Source organism: Ictidomys tridecemlineatus, chromosome 4 (assembly GCF_052094955.1).
Source record: "Ictidomys tridecemlineatus isolate mIctTri1 chromosome 4, mIctTri1.hap1, whole genome shotgun sequence".
Lineage (NCBI taxonomy): Eukaryota > Metazoa > Chordata > Mammalia > Rodentia > Sciuridae > Ictidomys > Ictidomys tridecemlineatus.
In genome coordinates this window covers 5,589,034-5,607,589 of record NC_135480.1, presented here as the reverse complement: position 1 = coordinate 5,607,589, position 18,556 = coordinate 5,589,034, and the positions used below count along the sequence as shown (strand labels likewise).

Here is an 18,556-nt window from a genome sequence, read left to right as displayed (position 1 = left end):
CCTGAGATTAAGGACAGGAGTCAGGGGGAGCAGGAGTGGTTATTAAGAGGTGTCTATGGGCCTTGTATGAAGCTGCTGTATGCAGACTGTGCTGTGGATCTAGGAACCACCCAGGGGAGGATGCAATTGCATAGACTCAGAAAACACTAGGCCAACCCAAACTGCGGAAACCCAAGCAAGATCCACAGCTCACGTCAACATCAGTGTCCTGGCTGTGACATCGTAAGATGCTATCTCACCCCAAAATGAAATGACAGAATGAAAAACAAAAGAAAATCAAATCCTAGTCTGTTAACAAGGAACACTCTAGAAGGGTAGTAGAAGAAGGTGCCCCACACAGGCATCAACCAAGGGGAATCTAGGGCCAACCTAGAAGAAGAAAATAAATAACAAATAGAGAAGCTTCCAAGACAGAGAGGGATAGGCTGGGGGCAGCTCTGAGGCAGAGTGCTTGCTTAGTATGTGCAAGACCCTGGGTTCAATTCTCAGTCCCACAAAATAAATGAATCAACTGAAATAAAAATACAGACGGAAATTTGTGAATGGGAAAAAACGTTCAGTATTTATCAGGAAGTTGTAAAAATTATGAATTTGTGTGCATCTAATAACAAGACCTTGAGCTAGTAAAGCAAATCACGATGGTGAGACAGTGTCGATCATTCTAAGAGTGTGTGTGCACGTGTGCCTGCACATACACGCTTGTATTTGCCAATTTTGTGTCCTTTACATTTCCTTCCAGATTGGGGGGGGCGCGTATTTTGACCCTCCAATAGTTGACAGAATAGCAGGAAAAACTGTCAGAGGAGCTTGAAGATCTGAAGACCTGCAGAATACACCTTCTTTCCCAGGACATGAGGACACACAGAGTGGATCCTCTGTGGGGCCTGACTTCAAAACGCTTCGGTGGATTGAAATCAAGGCAGGTTTTCTGCACACAGTGCAAGAGAGCCGGAAACCAGTTACGGAAAGATGACTCAGGTCCGCGTGACGAAGAGCTTGCTTCTTGGCGTACTGCAGAGACTCCAAAGTGTAGCGTGCGGTGCTCCTGAGAGGACGTGTGGGGAACTATTGTTCCGGCATAGACCACTCCAGCATTCCAGAAGTTTCCCTCATCCTGCCCCTTAGCTCGTACCTCCCAGGCACTGTGCTGACCTCCAACTCCACAAAACTAGTTGGTGCCTTTAAAATTCCACTTACACGGAGTCACATCCCGTGCATCCTGAGGCAGCTTCTTTGGCTTAGTGGGGTGTCTGGGGGACTCCTCCTTGCTGGGTGAGGGGGTTCAGACCACAGTCCCCCTCTCCTTTCTCTCTCTCACGGCTTGACATGCGGGTTGTCCCTGGTCTGGGGCTGTTATGGATCAAGTCACGACGAACATCCTTGTAGGAGCCCTTTGGTGGACCTATGCACTCTTCCTTGAGTTTTGTAGGAGTGAGGATTCTCCAAAGAAACAGAACCCATAGTGGTGGGAGAGGGAGAGAGGGAAAGAGAGGGGGTGGAGAGATCTCAAGGAATTGGCTTACATGACTGTGGAGGCTTGGTAAGGCCAGGCAAGTCCAAAGTCTGCCAGGTGGCCAGGCTGGGGACCTATCACCAAGCACTCTGCCGCCGAGCTGCACCCTCAGCCCTCATTTTGGCTTAAACTTGCATTTCCCAAGATGTTGAGCCCTTCTCCTTCTCCCTTCTCTTCCTCCTCCTCCTCTTCCTACTTCTTCCTTCCAGGGATTGAACACAGAGAATTTAACCACCGAGCCACATCCCCAGCCCTTTTTAAAAATATATATTTTATTGAGACACAGGGTCTTGCTGAGTTGCTTAGGGCCTCACTAGGTTGCAAGGCTGGCCTTGAACTCTGGATCCTTCTGCCTCAGCCTCCCAAGCTGCTGAGATTACAGGTATGCACCACCACACCTGTCTCCTTATTCTTTAAGACTGTATAATAGCAGCCTGTGAATGACCTCACGTGTGCAAATTGTACTAGCGTGCAGAGCCGGGCTATAGAATCCTTGGCTAGACATTGCATTTCCCTTCAGAGTTCTTAAATATTCCCTCCAATGAACTTAAGTTTGCTGTGTAGAAGCTGCTTTGTCATTAAAAAAAAAAAATGAAGAACGTCAACAGAAATGTTTCACTTTCCAAACTGGAAAAAAAAATCCTCCCCATTTCCTGCTTCTCTGTAGTTCTTGTTCTCACCCCAGGTTGTATATTAATCAGAGAGGTTCAACCGAGGTTACAAAGTCCCCAAATAACAGCTGCGGGCACAGCCAGGAGGTTTTCCCACCCAGCACCGGGTCATCCTGACTCGTGGTGTTAGGGTTCCGGCTCCTTCCTGTGTCTCTGTCTCTGTGGCCTCCCCTCCTGTGGGAGGCAAGGGTGGTCCCTGAGCCAGCCCCCCCAGGAGGCCGTTCTAGGTGGGACACCTCGCAGTGGCAGAGCAGCTCGGAACCTCTGACTTGCAATTGACAATGACCTCTGGTGGCCACAGAAACGCTCTGACCCACAGCTGCCCATGTCGTCAGGGGTTCTTTGTTCTTCATCTAACCCACTTAGAATCCGGGGGGCAGGGGGCTGGCTGCTCCCTGGAGCTGGTTATCCCAGGACGTCTTGGTGCTGGCCGTGGGAAGCTCCTGCTGACGGTGACTAGGGCCAGGCTGCAGGGTGCAGCGCAGGGGCAGGGCTTGCGGAGGGTCCCCAACAAACAAAACCCAGAGCCCTGCCTGGCCACTCCGATCGCACCCCCCCACACGGCCCAGGGCAGGGCTGGGGCGCCGTCCATCACATCCTCTTTCTCTCCTGTCAAAGGCCCCGGGGCTGCAGCCGCCCAGACCCCGGTGGAGAGAAAATGGAAGGGATGCCGGGGACCATTCGGTTGGTTGCCTTGTTTTGCCGCGTTTGAGTCCGCTGGCCACCTGCCAGGGGCTGCTGGTCAGCTGCTGGGACTGAGGGGGACTTGGCCACCGCCTTAGGTGGGGACTCACCACGGAGGCATCCGCAGGCCTGATCTTACCAACGCCCCCTTGTGGTCACAACCTCACGCGGTGACCACAACTCAAGGCACAACTGTCAGTCACCATCATGTTGGACTTGGGGCTTCAATGTGCCATTCAGGGTCACAGTGTCCTCAGGTTTCTTGGAGTTTTGCATCGGTTCAGCCAGTGATGCGTTTTTGTCACCGAGCAGCTGGATGCAACCAGGCATCAAAGACTTGGAGAAGATGAGAAGACCCAAGGGGCGGGGGGAGCCGTGGTAATGCCCCTCAGGAGATCCGTACAGGAGGCTGAGTCACTGCTTGATAGGAGTCCTTATCCACCGACTCATCAAAATCAAATGCATCAAAGTTCAGGCGACACAGATGCTCCACGATGTCTGCTGGCCACAGACTTTGTTCCAAACACAGTGGTAATTAAAGACCAAGGCCACCACTCAGCAGGCTGCTTCAAAGAGCCACTCACTTCTGTGGCTTGCTGGGAAGCCCTGGGGACTGACTGCAAAGATTTGAAAGCCCTGGGGAAGTCACTCTGGGCATCCACAGACTCTCCTGGGTTTTCCTGTAGGGACGAGGAAGGGTTAGACAGCAGGCAGCGGGGGTGGGGGGAACGAGGGCAAGGCTTGGGGGATGGCAGGGGACTCAGCAGCCATGACCTTGGGGAAGCTGTCGCCGTCTGGGTGTTGTCTGCTTCTGGGGGGACGTTCCCTGTCAGCCGTACTTGACAATCTCTGGCAGGGGTGCAAGTCTAGAGTCTGGAGGGGCCCTTTGGCGAGTGAGATGGGAACCAAATTCAAGACATTGGCATTTAGCGGCATGTGGGTGGGAGAACTGGCGTGCCTTCCCGGGGGGCCAGGGCAGCCTTTCTGTGCCGTTCTCCTAGACTCTCTCGGGTTGGATTCTCCTCGGTTGGTGGATCCTGAGAAGACGCCTGTGCCTGGTGAAGATGCATTAGAGCGTCGCCCCTGAGCCGGGTCTGGAGCTACGTGAGGTTCTGCAGCTGCATCTTGGCCCTCCTCCCACGCACAGCTTCTGTGCAACCCGGACACGCAGGCCACACAGAAGGAGGTCACGAGAGCTCGTCACATCCCCCTGGAGGTGGCAGGTGAGTGAAGCCCCCTATGAAGGTTCAGATGGCCCTTCAGGTAGCAGACACGTGCCACCGGAGACCTCATCATCTTCCCAGGATGAGGACCCTGGTCATCAGTGATTTTAGTGGTTTTATTTAGTCACCACCCCCCGCTGTCTTCCTACAGGTTGTGTTGTTCCGTCTCCTCCACCGTCAGACGATGGGTGGGGAACCTGTAACACAGGAAGCTTCAAGGAGTCAGGAAAGACCAGGCACATCCGGCCCTCCGTGAATCCGTGCTTAAAACTGGGTTTACATCCTTTCCAAAAGCTGTTTTGTTTCTCCAACTCGGGTGCATAGCATGGCTTATTAAATTGGTTATTGGAGGCAATTTGACCTGGACCAATCGTATGGAGCCAATTCAAACTGCATATTTTTAAAATAGTTTTTTAGTTGTTGATAGACCTTTATTTTATTTACCTTTTATGCAGTGCTGACAATCAAACCCAGTGCCTCACACATGACAAGCAAGTGTGCTACTGCTGAGCCACAGCCCCAGCTCAAATTGCATATGTTAAGAGTTTGTTTTTCTTTTTCTTTACTTTTCTTTTCTTTTCTTTTTTTTTTGATATTTTTCAGTTGTCAATGGACCTTTATTTATTTATATGTGGTGCTGAGAATCGAACCCAGTGCTTCGCACATGCTAGGTGAGCACTCTACCACTGAACCACAAACCAGCCCCATGTTTTGCTTTGGTTTGGTTCTGCAGTATAGAATCCAGGCGTTCTCTACCACTGAGCCATATCTCCAGGCCTTTTGTTTTTTATTTTGAGACAGGTCTCACTGAGTTCTAGAGGCTGGCCTCCTACCCCAGCCTCTCAAGTTGTTGGGATGACAGATGTGCACCTCTGTGCCCAGCTGAATGACAAGACATAACGTGGCCATGGGTAAAGATTCGGTGAGAGTTCACTCATTATAATAATGCCACAACTGACAAGAGGACTTGGTTGTCTCTATTGCATGCAACCTTTCAACAGAATGGCTATATCAGGGCTATTAGGAGTTGCATGCCATTTCTGAAACACATATCAATAAAACTCACACAAATACTACTTGAAGAAAGTCCAGCATTATTCTTTGACAGGGTTTCTCAAATAATTTATCAAATAAGCCTAATAAGCTTTTTTTTTTTTCTTGTTTTTTTTTTTTTTTTTTTTTTTTTGGTAGTGGGGATTGAACTCAGGGGCACTTGACCACTGAGCCACATCCCCAGCCTTATTTTGCATTTTACTTAGAGACAGGGCCTCATTGAGTTGCTCAGCATCTCACTTTTGCTGAGGCTGGCTTTGAACTCGTGATTCTCCTTTCTCATCCACCCAAGCCAGTGTATTACATGTGTGAGCCACCATGCCCGGCTCTAATAAGCTTTTTTTTTTTCTTTTTTTAAAAAATATTTTTAATTGCAGATGGACACAATACCTTTATTTTATTTTATTTTTTTGTGGTGCTGAGGATCAAACCCAGTGCCTTCCACATGCAAGGCAAGCACTCTACCATTGAGCTACAATCCCAGCCTTCTTTTTCTTTTTTGATACTTATTTCTTAGAAGTAGTTGGACACAATTCCTTTATTTTATTTATTTATTTTCATGTGGTGCTGAGAATCGAACCCAGGACCTCACTTGTGCTTGATGAGTGTCCTACCACTGAGCCACAACTCCAGTCCCCCCATACCTTTCTTTCACAAGGTGAGAGACACATTTTTCAATACTTTCCAGTGGCTCAACTGAAAAACTCCACAGTTAATTCTAAGCCAAAAATATTTGAATTAACTAACTGATCAAAATAGGATCACAGATCACCTTGAAATAATAGTCATTCATTTAACCAGAATGATAATTAAACACTTAAAAGATAAATACAGGGCTGGGGTTGTGGCTCAGTGGTAGAGCCCTTGCCTAGCATGTGTGAGGCCCTGGGTTTGATTCTCAGCATTACATATAAATAAATGAATAAAATAAAGGTCCACCAACATCTTAAAAATAAAAAAAGATAAATACAGAAAGTTATATAGTTTTAGGAAAAATCTTAGCTTTCCAACAGAGGCCTCAATCTTCTTAAGTGATCAAAACCTGATAATGGTGACAGGAACAAAGGGGATGATCTTTTAGTCCCTAGGCCAATTTCCCACCAAGAGTAGACGGACCTCCAAGAGGACATTTTTGCTTTGGCAAAAGGGACCAAATTCTAGTTTTGCACAAAAGTACAATTTCAATATAGAAAAACTTGTGATTCTAACTTCATCTGGATTGATGACAGGTGACATTCCTCAGGAGGTCCCCCTCCTGCAAACCTCCCATTACCTTGTCTCACCACTTGGTGAGGGTGTCCGGTGCATTCCAGCCTCTCATCTTGGAACAAGCATCATTCTGCTTTGGGACCAAAATCTCTCTCTTTTCCCCTTATCCAAAACACATCTTCCACCTTAGTGTCACTTATCAGAAACAACCCTTACTTTGTCCACGTGCAGAATCGTCCCCCTTGTCATTTCTAGTTTTAATGACCATATACTGATTTCAAATTTTAAAAAAACATTCTTTTGAAAGGATGACGGGATCACTTACGAAGCTTTGCCTAATTTACCTGTTCTTAGCTATTACACTTGAATTTCTCATCGAATATGTTCGCCACTGAAGGAATTCACGAAGCGCCACCTGAAACGCACACACTGGGGGCCCATTTTTGGAGAAGTAGTACTCTGAGCCCCCTCCAAATGCTCCAAGCCCCATCTACAGAAGGAGCTCACCTTTCCCCAAAGCCTTTTCCTCTGAGGATGTTTCTTCACCCCTGACCACGGCCCATTCCAGCAAGGTCACTCGCCCGACCTGCCCCACCAGTGCCCTGAGCGACTGTCCGCCAGGTGGCGCTGCCGGCGGGAGTCGCTGGAGACGGCCGGGGTGGGGCGGGGACCGGCGGCGGAAAAGGACCCCGAGCAGCCAATGACCCAGGGGACTCATTATATGACGCCACAGGACACTCATCCCCACCCCCGTGCGGTGGACTGTGGAAGGAACCCCTGCTGGGAAGGCGGGCCAAGGACTTGGAGCCACCGGTGGGCACCACCAGTCCCCACAGTCCACCACGGGGCCACCGCGCTCCTCCGTAGATTTGGGGGCACCAGCCGCGTTCCCAAGGCCACCCAGGCAGCCGCAAAGCTCCAAGGGTCGGGGCTGTCACATGATCATAGGTGGCGCTAGCCCGGAAAGAGCAAAGTGACTGGAGCTTGCAGGCCCCTGCCCCAGGTGCCCTCAGCACAGGCGTCTGACCCCCGCCAACCCGCCGCCCCGAGGTTCAGGCCTCCGGCTCCACCCCAGCCCAGGGCAGCCCAGAGCCCGGCGTGAGGGTCCGTGCAGCCTCCCGCGCCCTCTCCCGGGGCTGGATCTGCGTCCTCCTGCCTGCGCTCTCTCCCGGGGATGAGCCAGCCCTGCGTGCCCTGCCCTGCCCTGCTCTGCTCCTGCCCTGCTCCTGCCCTGCCCCTGCCCTGCCCTGCCCCTGCCCCTGCCCCAGCCCCTGCTCCTGCCCTGCCCTGCCCCTGCCCTGCCCTGCCCCTGCCCCTGCCCCTGCCCCTGCCCCTGCCCTGCCTCTGCACACAGGAACCAAGAGCCTCCGCCACCTCCAGCAACAGCTGCTCATTGTAATCAGATTTCAGACCTAAATACCACCACTTGCCAAGACAATGATGGAGACAGAAATCCTCGAGGGAAGTCGTCTGGCAGTGTGGCAGTCACCTGTAGGGTCACCACTCAGGGCCGAGGCCGGAGGATCACAAGTTCAACACCATCAGGCAACTGAAGGATAAATCCTGTCTCTAAATAAATAAAATAAAATAAATTAAGTGGTCTGGAGATCGGCTCAGTGGTGGAATGCGTGCTCAAGGATTTAAAAAAAAAAAGTCAATGGTGCAGCTGGTTACATGGGCTTGTCTTTTGATTATTGTTCTGAACTTGTGATTTTGACCAAGGCACAGAGGTGATTAAAGAAATAGATGGTGTTGATTTAATTTAAGGTCTCGATGCCACAGGACACACATCTTCCTCCCTTGTAAATGTAAATTTTTTTTGTTTGTTTCTTTGGCTGTACTGGGGATGGAACCTGGGGTCTGGGCATGCCAGGCTGTACTCTGAGCTACACTTTAGCCCTAAACAATGTTTCCCACCTTTGAAGTGGGAGAGTAAGAAAACACCTAGTAACTTCAGTTCAAGCAGAGGAGGGCATGCATAAGACAGAATGTGAGGTGAGAGCTGTCAATCAATGTAAACTATTCTCTCTAACCCATTAGTTATATAAGCTTTCCATTTGCCTTTTGTAAAGTCTTTTTAAAAAGACAAAAACAATCTTTTTTGAAATGTTTCTAGAAGCTTCTGCTCATCAATAGGCATCCCTGGGTGAGCAGAATTTTGGAGCCTACCTTTTTAAATATATGTTTAAATTTTGGCATTGGGGATCAAACCTAGGGCCTCACGCATGCTAGGCAAGTGCTCTCCCACTGAGCTACACCCCAGCCCTTTATTTTATTTGTAGGCAGGATCTTGCCAAGTTGCCCAGACTGGCCTTGAACTTTCGATTCTCCTGACTCAGCCTCCTGAGTAGCTGTCATCACAGGCGTGTGCCACCACACCTGTCCGTGGCTCGGAGATCCCCTCGACCAACTTGGCCCATGGTCCTGCTTCTGTCCCACCCAGCCGCACACCTGAGGCCTTTCTGCAGGACCGTGTCCTGCTTCCGTCAGGACTTCCACTCTTGCCAATGGCTCACCAGCCAAGGCAAATCCCAAATGTCACATTCTCTCTCGCGACACAAACTAACTCTGGACTCAAAAGCCAAAGAAGACTGGGGACTCATTGTGGAAAGGGCAGAGTCCGTCCTGAGAGATGCTTATGGCTGACTCCTGGGGTTCCCAAAGGGTTGGTGGCACCCTTCTCAGTTCCTCGAGTGTCGTGTTTCTCACAACTAAAACTCTCAGGGTCACTCCAGGGGAACTGGGCACAAGAGACAGAGATACCTTTTTCTTTGGGTCCTGTGACGGCTCCTCTGACCTTAGGGATCCGTGGAAAGAGGGAGCAAGTGCTGAACCCTTTTATTGAAGCCACTCAGAAGAGGTGGGGGGGGTGTCAGGTTTCAGGGGCTGAGTCTAGCCTCATGATGTCTGCTGTCGGCAGGTTGACTGACACCTAGGAAGGCCACACCCAAAGGCAGAGCAAGACAAGGAGCACACAAAGGGCGTTTCCATGGAACATTCTATCCCCAACAAGGCACAGGGGTAGGATTACTAAAGAACAGGTGAGTGCAGCTCACCCCAGGGTCTGCTGCTCAGGAGCCTTGGCCTTGCTGTTCCAGCAGGAAAAGAGTCTCGAGGCGCCAGACTGCAGTTGTCTTTCAGATCTGCGAGGGGCATCAGGGCTGGAGGGCGGGTAACTCAATGTGGCTGCCCACACTCGAGGGTCTCAAAGTTGCCAGCTGTGTCTTTGGGGTTCTATGTTTGGGCACTGAACTATGAAAAGACAAAATCGCTACACGTGCGAAGATCCTGAGCAGCTTTTACCCCCAATTCTAGAATTGGGCAGCTTCAGAACCAGAGCGGGTTCAGGGACCCCGGGGCGGCGACATGGCCAGGCAACGCTATGGACAGGAACTGGAAGCCACGTCCACAGACAGCTGGTTGCTCACAGCTCAGTGTTTCGCCTTTTTTGAGTCGGCTGGCTGCCTGCGATTGCCTGGGGAGGACTGGGCCCAGCCACGAGGACCGTCGGGTCCTGTATCACTGGACTCCAGTAGGGAGGCGCCCTCAGGCCCCCAAGTCACTGAATTCAACGCCCTCTTCTCTTCCTCACGCCCACCTCTCCTCCCCCCTCCTCACCTCTCTGTGGCCCCTCTCAGTTATGCCCCCATCACTCAAGGCTTCTAGGGACCCAGTGGCACTGAGCCACTCTTTCCCGTCAGCTTGTGTCCTAGGTTTGCCACCCTGGTGTGGCTCCCTGGGTCACGACCAACCCTGAAGAATCGCCAAGGCTAGGAGGAGAGGCTCCCAATTGGCTCACCTGGGGTCACGTGTCCTCCCTTTGGGTAGAAGAGGTCAGTTTTCCTTCCGTCGTGTTGATTAAGTCCCTCCACCAAGGATGAGGGGTTCTATTATCAAAGGAAAGGGCAAGAGATGCTCAGCTGACAAAGACTTCCCATGGCCTCTGTGCCATCTTTGTCACACTGGGCCGGCTGCTCTGGGCAGCTTTTCCCTGTGCTTCATGTTATGAGAACAACAGGTAATGAATGAGCTGGAGAAAATATGCTCCTCAAAAATTCCTAAGGGGAGCTGGAGATCGGCTGGGACTAGTTTGGCCAGAGGGGACATACCTGTGCCCCATGGATGGCTGGCTCTTCCTGGGGACAGGCAGGCAGGAGTGGACATACCAGGGGAAGGATATGGAGGCCAGGCTGTGCCTGATGTCACCCCCTCTCTGTGCTCTGCCTTGACCCTCAGTGGCGGGCTGACTCCCCACAGTGCCAGGAACACTGCACTTCTCACACTAATGAGAAAGTGGATTCCCCGTGATGGCGTCTGAAGAGAGGGGGAGCCCACAGGCCTGGTGGGCAGCAGGACGGAGGAGAGAAGGGGGGCTTGGGGTGCTCCGGCTTGGCTGTCGGGATTCACGCCAAGTTTTGCTTCAGTCTGCAGGGGCCAGAGGCCAAAGAGATCCCCAGAGCACAGGTCCCTCCAGTTTTCCGATCGGGAGGATGGAACACCAGCAAGCGTTTCCCAAGCCAGCCACCAGCGCTCTCATCCCCACGCACCAGCTGCCGGGGGTCAACAGTTCAACCCAGTTCTGACCCTAAACTTCCCTTGATGGCCACCCCACAGGCTCAGGCCTTGGTCTTACACAGCATCCACCACTGTCCTGGGCCTCCTGTGCTGCTGACCAACTGGTTATAAATTGGGGGATCCAATGACCCCCTCCACGGGTGCATAATTTGCTCCACAGGCCCACAGAACTCAGGGACACACCTATTAACAGTTTATTACAAAGGATTCAACTCAGAAATGGCCAGATTTAAACCCAGAGAATATCTTAGGGACTGACACTCTCATTTTGTTATAGGCAACTGTTATAGGCAACTATGGTGCCTGAGAGTCTCAACCCATTCAATGGAAGCTCCTGGAACATTAGAAATAATTTAGCAGAATAATATTAGCATAATTTTAAAAAATCAAATCATACAGAAGAGCGAATGAATAGAAAGACTCCTCTGCTTTCCTCCTTCTCCTCCCCAGCCTCTGCTGCAAACACATTTATATCTGGTTCATTCAGCAGTTTCCTCTTGCTATTTTATGTGTGTGTGGGGGGGTACTGGGGATTGAACCCAGAGGTGCTCCAGTGCACTATATCACCAGCCCTATTTAAAAATTTTACTTTGAGACAGGGTCTCAGTAAGTGCTGAGGCTGGCCTCAAACTTACAATCCTCTTGCTTCAGCCTCCTGAGCCACTAGGATTACAGGCATGTACCACCGTGCCCAGCCTCTTGCTAGTTCTTAACCCATCTGCTTTGAGCATTACTTGTTGACTTCCTGTTTAACAGATGAAAATGTAGCTCATTCATACACCTCATTCCTCACAAGGTGGGTTAGTCAGTTTCTCTATCTTATTACTGTTACTGAGATCCTAGGATCTAGAGTGTCCTCCTTAAGGAGTGCTGCTTCCTGGACTTTTAAAAAAATATACCTTTATTTTTATATTATAAAATACAGACATTATCTCATAATTCTGTACTTTGTTAGGTGAATGAATGTGAGCTACTCTTTCTCTCAGCCTTCATTTCCCCATTTCTGGTCATGAACTCTTTTATATCATCAAAGTTTATAGCAGAAATAATCTGGTCTATAACCATAATTAAAGATTCTACAATTAGCTTGTAAATTTGATTCTAAAAGCTGAAAAGCTGGTCCCTAGTGAGCTCATTATGGTGACCTGCATCATTCCCAGCGGAGTGGACGTGTCATCATGCCGCTTAGTTGTACAGCTTTTTAGTTTTCAGGAGTTTCTAATTGCCTTTTTTTTTCTTCTTCTTGCCGTACTCATGTGTACCACATCCTCATTATGCTTCAGTCTTTCCATTCAGGTATTCTCTCTGCCTACCTTTCCTTGGAAACTTCCCCTAGGGACCCTCTCCCTCCCGTTTTTCCTAGACTGCTTCCTACTCTTTGGGCCTCTTATGTGGCAGTGTCTGGGAACGTCGTCCCTGGCCTATTCCACTGTTTGGATCACATGAGGACTGATTTCTAAATGTGAAGGAATTCTGAAGGTGACAGATTACCTGGGGTGCATGTTAGCTGATAGTGGGACAAAGGGATGTTTCTCCTGTGACAGATGAGGGAGCTGTCCCCGGGCTTCTTCAAAGGGTCCTGGCCCGAGAGGGGCCACCTCAGGGGTGACCCCGACAGAGCAGGGGATCCCTGATGTCGGGCTGAAGGGGGAGTTTTCAGTTAGAGGACAGACATTGCCCACGTCAAGAGAAGGACCTGGGTGCACATGCGTTTCCAAGGATCTAAAAAAACTTTTCCATGAAAAAACCAGTAACCGTCCATCCCCACCTGGGCGTGTTGCTGCCAGTAGGCACCTGAACCTCTGTACAGGTCAGTGCGCTGTCCCTGCCCCTCCGCTGGCCCCCACACCTTACCCTTGGGACTGCTGAGAGAAAGGGATGAGAGGATGGTGGGAAGGCCAGACCCCTTCCAATCTGGGCCTCCAGACCAGGGTCTGATCCAATCTGGGGCGGGAGAAGCTCCATGCTGGACGGGCGTTCGGAACGTCGAGGGCCGAACTGGACCAGACCTTCAGTGCTGAGCACCTGAAGAGCTTCTGTGGCTGCAGAGCAGTCGGGGAGGTGGGGGATCCGCCCCCGACCTCTTCCAGGGGGGTGAAGCAGCAGGTTCAGTGAAAAGGGGGTGTGGGTGCAGCTTGGCCAGTAGCCCTCTCCCCCGATCTGAGGCATGAGGGAGGGCTCCTGGCTGTCCAGTGTACCCCCAGGACTTGTCTCGGGGTGTCCCGGCGGCTCCCCTCTGGCTGGACTCCACACTGCAAGGGCCCAGTGCTGCTAACAGGGGAGGGGGTTGCTATAGCAACTCCCTGCAGAGGCAGAATAGAGGGCCTGAGAAGCCCTCATCTGATGCTGCGGTTCAGGACGGCTCTGCGGGCCAGGGGCTGGCCAAGTTTCTGTAGAGGGCGAAGAGTTTAACCTTAGGAACCACACAGACGGCTGCCGTCTGCATTTCCTGCTGTCGCAGCCCAAAAGCCAACACGGATGCCACCCCGATGCGTGAGCTGGGGTGGGCTCCAGTCCGACTCGATTTACAAAACCCACACGTCACTTTGTCCTCTGGGTTTAAGTACAGTTTAAATTTATAAAATAATATAAAAAATAAAGCATTTAAATTTACGCTTTATTTTTGGGGAGATGAGAGTCTCAGTATGTTTCCCAGGTTGGTCCTGAACTCCTGGGCCTGATCCTCCGGCTCATCCTCCCAAGTAGCTGGGACCACAGGCATGTGCCACGGTACCCCCATTCATATCCTTCTGTTCCTTAAGTTTATTTCCCTCCTTCAGTGTTTTACGTCATTCGATTCCTCCCAGCCGTTACTGACTTTTGCAACGATTGTTTTTATATAATCTACTAATTCCTCCTAACTTCCCATTTCTTATTGCCAGCTATTTCTTTCTTCTTCGTTTCTTATTGTTTGGGAAGGGAGGGTACTGAGGATTGAACCCGGGAGGCCTAACCACTGAGCCACATCCCATCCCAGCTCTTTTTTATTTTATTTAGAAACAGGGTCTCGCTGAGTTGCCCAGGGGAGAAATGATTGGGTTGTGACTTAGTCCCCTGATAGGGATTAACTGAGTGGTGACTGGGGTGGGGGTGTGGCTGGAGGGGTGGGGGTGGGGGGTGTCGCGTGGGGTGTATATTTTTGTGTCTGGTGAGTGGAGTCTCTCTGCTTCCTGATCACCACACTCTTCCCCTCCGATGTTCTTCCTCACCTCGGGCCCTGAGGAATGGAGCCGGCCTTCTGTGGACTAAGGCCTCTGAAACTGTGAGCACCAGAATAAACTTTCCCTCCCCTAAAATTGTTCTGGTGGGATCCTTTTAGTCACAGCAGCAAAAGAAGTTGACTAAAACAGCTGGCAACCAAAATTATCCAACGAAAATTTAAAAACAGTCACAAATTTTAAATAATCTTTTAAAAGTTATTAGAATGAAAAAGTCTGACATCTAAGGGCAAGCAATGCAGTCAATATTTAAAAATCAATCACTCTGGTACATACTAGCAATAAAAATGAAAAATGAAATTTGAAATGTACCATTTATCGTGGTATCAAAACCAGAAATACGCAAAAGTAAGTTTAACAAAATAACACAAGAACTATATTCTACAAAAGTATAAAATATTGCTAAGGGAAAATAAAGAAGGCCTAAATAAATGAAGAGATGTACCAGCATTATTAAGATGTTGATATTCCCTAAATTGTACTAGGGATTAAATATAATCCCAGTCAGTGTTCTAAAAGGATTCCAGATTTTATAAGGAAAAAAGAAAATAATTAGAATAACCAGAACAAGTTTTAAAAAGAATAAGATTAGAGGACACTCATACCTGATTTTAAGGCTTTATAAAGATACAAAATTAGATAAAATGTGGTGTTGAACAGACAGACACATAGATCAATACAATAGAATAGAGTCCAGAAGTAGACCCACATATATTTGGTCAACTGATTTTGCATAAAGCTGCAAAGGAAATTACTGAAGAAAGGACAGTCTTTTCAACAAATCATGCTAGAACAATTGTATGCCTGTATGCAAGAAACAAAACAAAACAAAATCCTCAACCCATAGTTTGTATCATATATTACAGGAGTCAGCTTTCCATCACTATAACAAAATAACTGAGATAATCAGGTGATAAAGAGAAGAGATTTTGGCTCACAGTTCTGGAGGTTCTGGTCCATGATTGGTTGATCCCATTGCGTTGGGCCTGTGGTGAGGCAGCACATCATGGTAGGAGTACACATGGCAGAGCAAACCCACTCACCTCCTGAGGGCCAGGAAACAAGAAAGAGGAAGAGATGGGGTCCTACAACCCCTGTCAAGGACAGGCCCCAGGGACCTAAGAGCCTTCACCAGGCTCCGCTTCCTGAAGGTTCTACCATCTCTCCATGGTGCCACCCTGTGGGCCAAGCCTTTAACACACGGGCCTTGGGAAGACATTCTATGTCCAAACTGTAGCATGTATAAAATTCAGACTGATTGTAGACATAAGTGTAAAACTTCAGGGTATAAAATTTCTATAAGAAAGCATAAAATACATCTTAAATTTTTTTTGAGATGCTATCTCATTATCTCGCTCAGGCTAGTCTTGCACTATGGGCTCAAGTAATTGAACTACAGGTGTGCGCCACCATATCAGCTCATAAGTCTTTTTTTTTTTCTTTTGGATTAGGCAAATATTTTTTAGATATGACCAAAAACATAATTAAAATTGAAACATTGATATATTTTTCTTTATTGTATTAGTCTGTTTTCAGATGCTCTGACAAAATGACTGGGGCTGGGTAATATATATTTTGAAGAGAGGTTTCTTTTGCTCACAGTTTTGTAGGCTGGAAGTATATGATCAGGTGGCCCATGGACTTGTTCTCTGGAGAGGCTTCATGGTGGACAGCATCACAATGGTGAGAGGCTATGGGGAAGAGACCCCATGGTGAGACAGGAAGCCAGGGGGATTCAGGAGCCAGGTTGGCTCTTTCTATAACAACCTGCGCTTGCAGAAACTAAGTTCCCCCTAAAACTACATTAATTTCTTCCCAGAGCAGCAAGAACCCCAATGACCTCACCTCCTCCACTAGCCCCCACCTCTTGAAGTTTCCCCCACCTACAAATGCCACCACACTGGGGACCAATCGTTCCGCACAAGAAATTTTGAGGGTCACACTTCAACCACATCCAAGTCATATCATTAACCAAAATTAAAAATGTCTGTACTTAAAAAGCAATTTGTTAAGAAAGTGAAAAGATAAGCCAGAGTGGAAGTCAATATTTTTAAAAGTCGTATCTGATAAAGGATTTATATCCAGATTATATGAAGAATTCTCAAGTCTGAATAATAGTAAAACCTACAGTTCAATTAAAAATGGGCAAAAGATTCGAAACCGACACCTCAGCAAAGAAGATGTACTGATAAGCACATGAAAAGAGATTCCACATCAACTAGTGCGGTGGTGCATGCCTGTAATCCAGCAGCTCAGGAGGCTGAGGCAGGAGGACTACAAGTTGGAGGCTGGCCTCAGCAATTTAGCAAGACCCTGTTTCAAAAAGAAAGCAAAAGAAACAAAAAAAAAGAGAGAGAGAAAGAGAGAGAGAGCTGGGGATGCAGCTCAGTGGTAAAGCAACCCTGGATCTAACCCCAAGTACCACCAAAAACAAAACAAACAACAAAAAAGCCTATCAGAATGGCTGGGGAAAAGGCTGGCCATATTGAAGTTGATGGGGATGGAAAACCACCGGAGCCCTCACACACAGCTGGTGGGTGGTAACTGGCACAGCCACTTGGCGACAAGTGGAAAGTGAAATATGCACTTACCATATGACTCAGCAACTCTGCTCCTGGGATTTTATCTAAGACCGTGAGGATTTGTGTTCCACGTAACCTGTATGCAATCAGGCAAGGCAGCTTTAGTCATAATTGCTGCAAATCCTACCCTCCAACTGCTGAACGGATAAAGAACTTCCTTCAATGTAGTATGATTCAGCAATAAAAAGCAAAGAACCAAGGATCCTCCCAGGAGCATGAGTGAATTTCAAATGCATCACACGAGACGAATGAGACTCCAGATTCTACAGATGGGACGATTCCACTTCTAGGACACTCTGAAAAAGATGCGGCCACCAGGAGAGACAGCAGCTGAGTGGTGGCCAGGGACTAGGGGGGGGCTGACATATATGGGATTCATGTGTTCCATAATGTTGTTACCGCTGTTGACCGGTGACGAGTTCTTGCTCCCCGATGTTGAAGAATAACACCAAAGAAGCACGCCGAGGCAAGGCCAGAGTAGAGATTAGAAATTTATTAAAGGACAGCAGAAAAGACTTCTCCCAGAGGAAGAAGGGGACCCAAAAGGTGGAATCCGTGGAAGTGCGGTTGTCTTCCCGTTTCTTTCAGTGATGGAATGTAGGTTGGAAGGCCCGGGGTGGGACACAGGTGGGCCAAAGAAGTAGTCTGAGGGACTTCATTATCATTTCTTTGTGATGGGCTATCTTCAAATCTTCTGGGGGCTGTTCATTAATACTTCTTCCAGGTGGACTTTGACCTAAGGCCTCTTCAGGACTTCATTAACATGCCATGAGTTGCCCTGTGTTTTCCCTGAGTCATTCCCAGCATGGCCTCCATTTAGATTTCACTCGGTATTTACCGATTTACCTAACTACACTAACTACCTAACTTTAAATCTGGCTTCAATGTGACGATACATCTATATCTATATCTGAGGGTCTAGGGTTCCCGTCCCTGTCTGGTGCCAACTGGGGAACCCGCACAGCTGTCCATGCGGAAACCTGAGGGGGGTGAGGGATGAAGGAAAGGAAGACACACACACCTAGAGAAAACCTGGGCCCGGGGGTTCAGCCAAGCCCTGGCGAGGGTGGACGACACGGGAGCTAGCTCAGCACAGTTACTATCCAGGTTTTTCATCAGATCTCTCCACCTCTATATAATACATGTCCCACGATAGCACTCACAGAATTGCCCGGACTGGCCTCAAACTTTCAATCCTCTTGCCTCAGCCTCCAGAGTAGCTGGAATTACAGGTATGTACCACCTTTCCTGGCTCAAGAAGGGTTTACTCTGGAATTCATTAGAAAACACATCAATCACTGGGCACAGTGGCACATGTCTGTAATCCCAGCGGCTCGGGAGGCTGAGGCAGGAGGACTGCGAGTTCAAAACTAGCCTCAGCAACAGCGAGGTGCTTAGCAACTCAGTGAGACCCTGTCTCTAAATAAAATACAAAATAGGGCTGGGGATGTGGCTCAGTGGTCAAGTTCCCCTGAGTTCAATCCCCAGTACCCCCCCAAAAAAAATTTTAAAAACACACACACATCAATCTAATTCTCCACACTAATAAAATAAAGGAGAAACTATGTGATAGCATGAAACAATGTAGAGAAAACTCTTGATGAGATTGTTACCTATTAATGAGACACATTATTTTTTTAAGTTTTGTATATTTATTCATTTATATTTGTTCTACTTAGTTGTACATGACAGAAGGACGCATCTCAATTCATCGTACACAAATAGAGAGCGACATTTCCATTCTCTGGTTGCACACGATGTAGAGACGCACCATTTGTGATGTCCATCTCATTCCATCGTCTTTCCTACCCCTATAACCCCTCCCCAC

The 18,556-nt window shown here is 48.7% G+C and overlaps 1 long non-coding RNA gene across 3 annotated transcripts; it reads right to left on the bottom strand.

Moving 5' to 3' along the window:
- Positions 1-535: 535 nt before the first annotated feature.
- On the bottom strand, positions 536-18,208 carry LOC120889519 (uncharacterized). Of its 3 annotated transcripts, XR_013437387.1 has the most exons (7): positions 16,738-18,208; positions 15,747-15,837; positions 15,085-15,192; positions 10,153-10,240; positions 9,117-9,605; positions 6,861-7,922; positions 536-4,288 (listed from the first exon to the last, which is right to left on the bottom strand). It is a non-coding gene; the product is annotated as an uncharacterized LOC120889519 (long non-coding RNA). The 3 variants fall into 3 exon arrangements; XR_013437388.1 differs by having other exon boundaries at positions 536-7,922; positions 9,117-9,600; positions 16,738-16,968; XR_013437386.1 differs by having other exon boundaries at positions 536-7,922; positions 16,738-16,966.
- Positions 18,209-18,556: the final 348 nt, after the last annotated feature.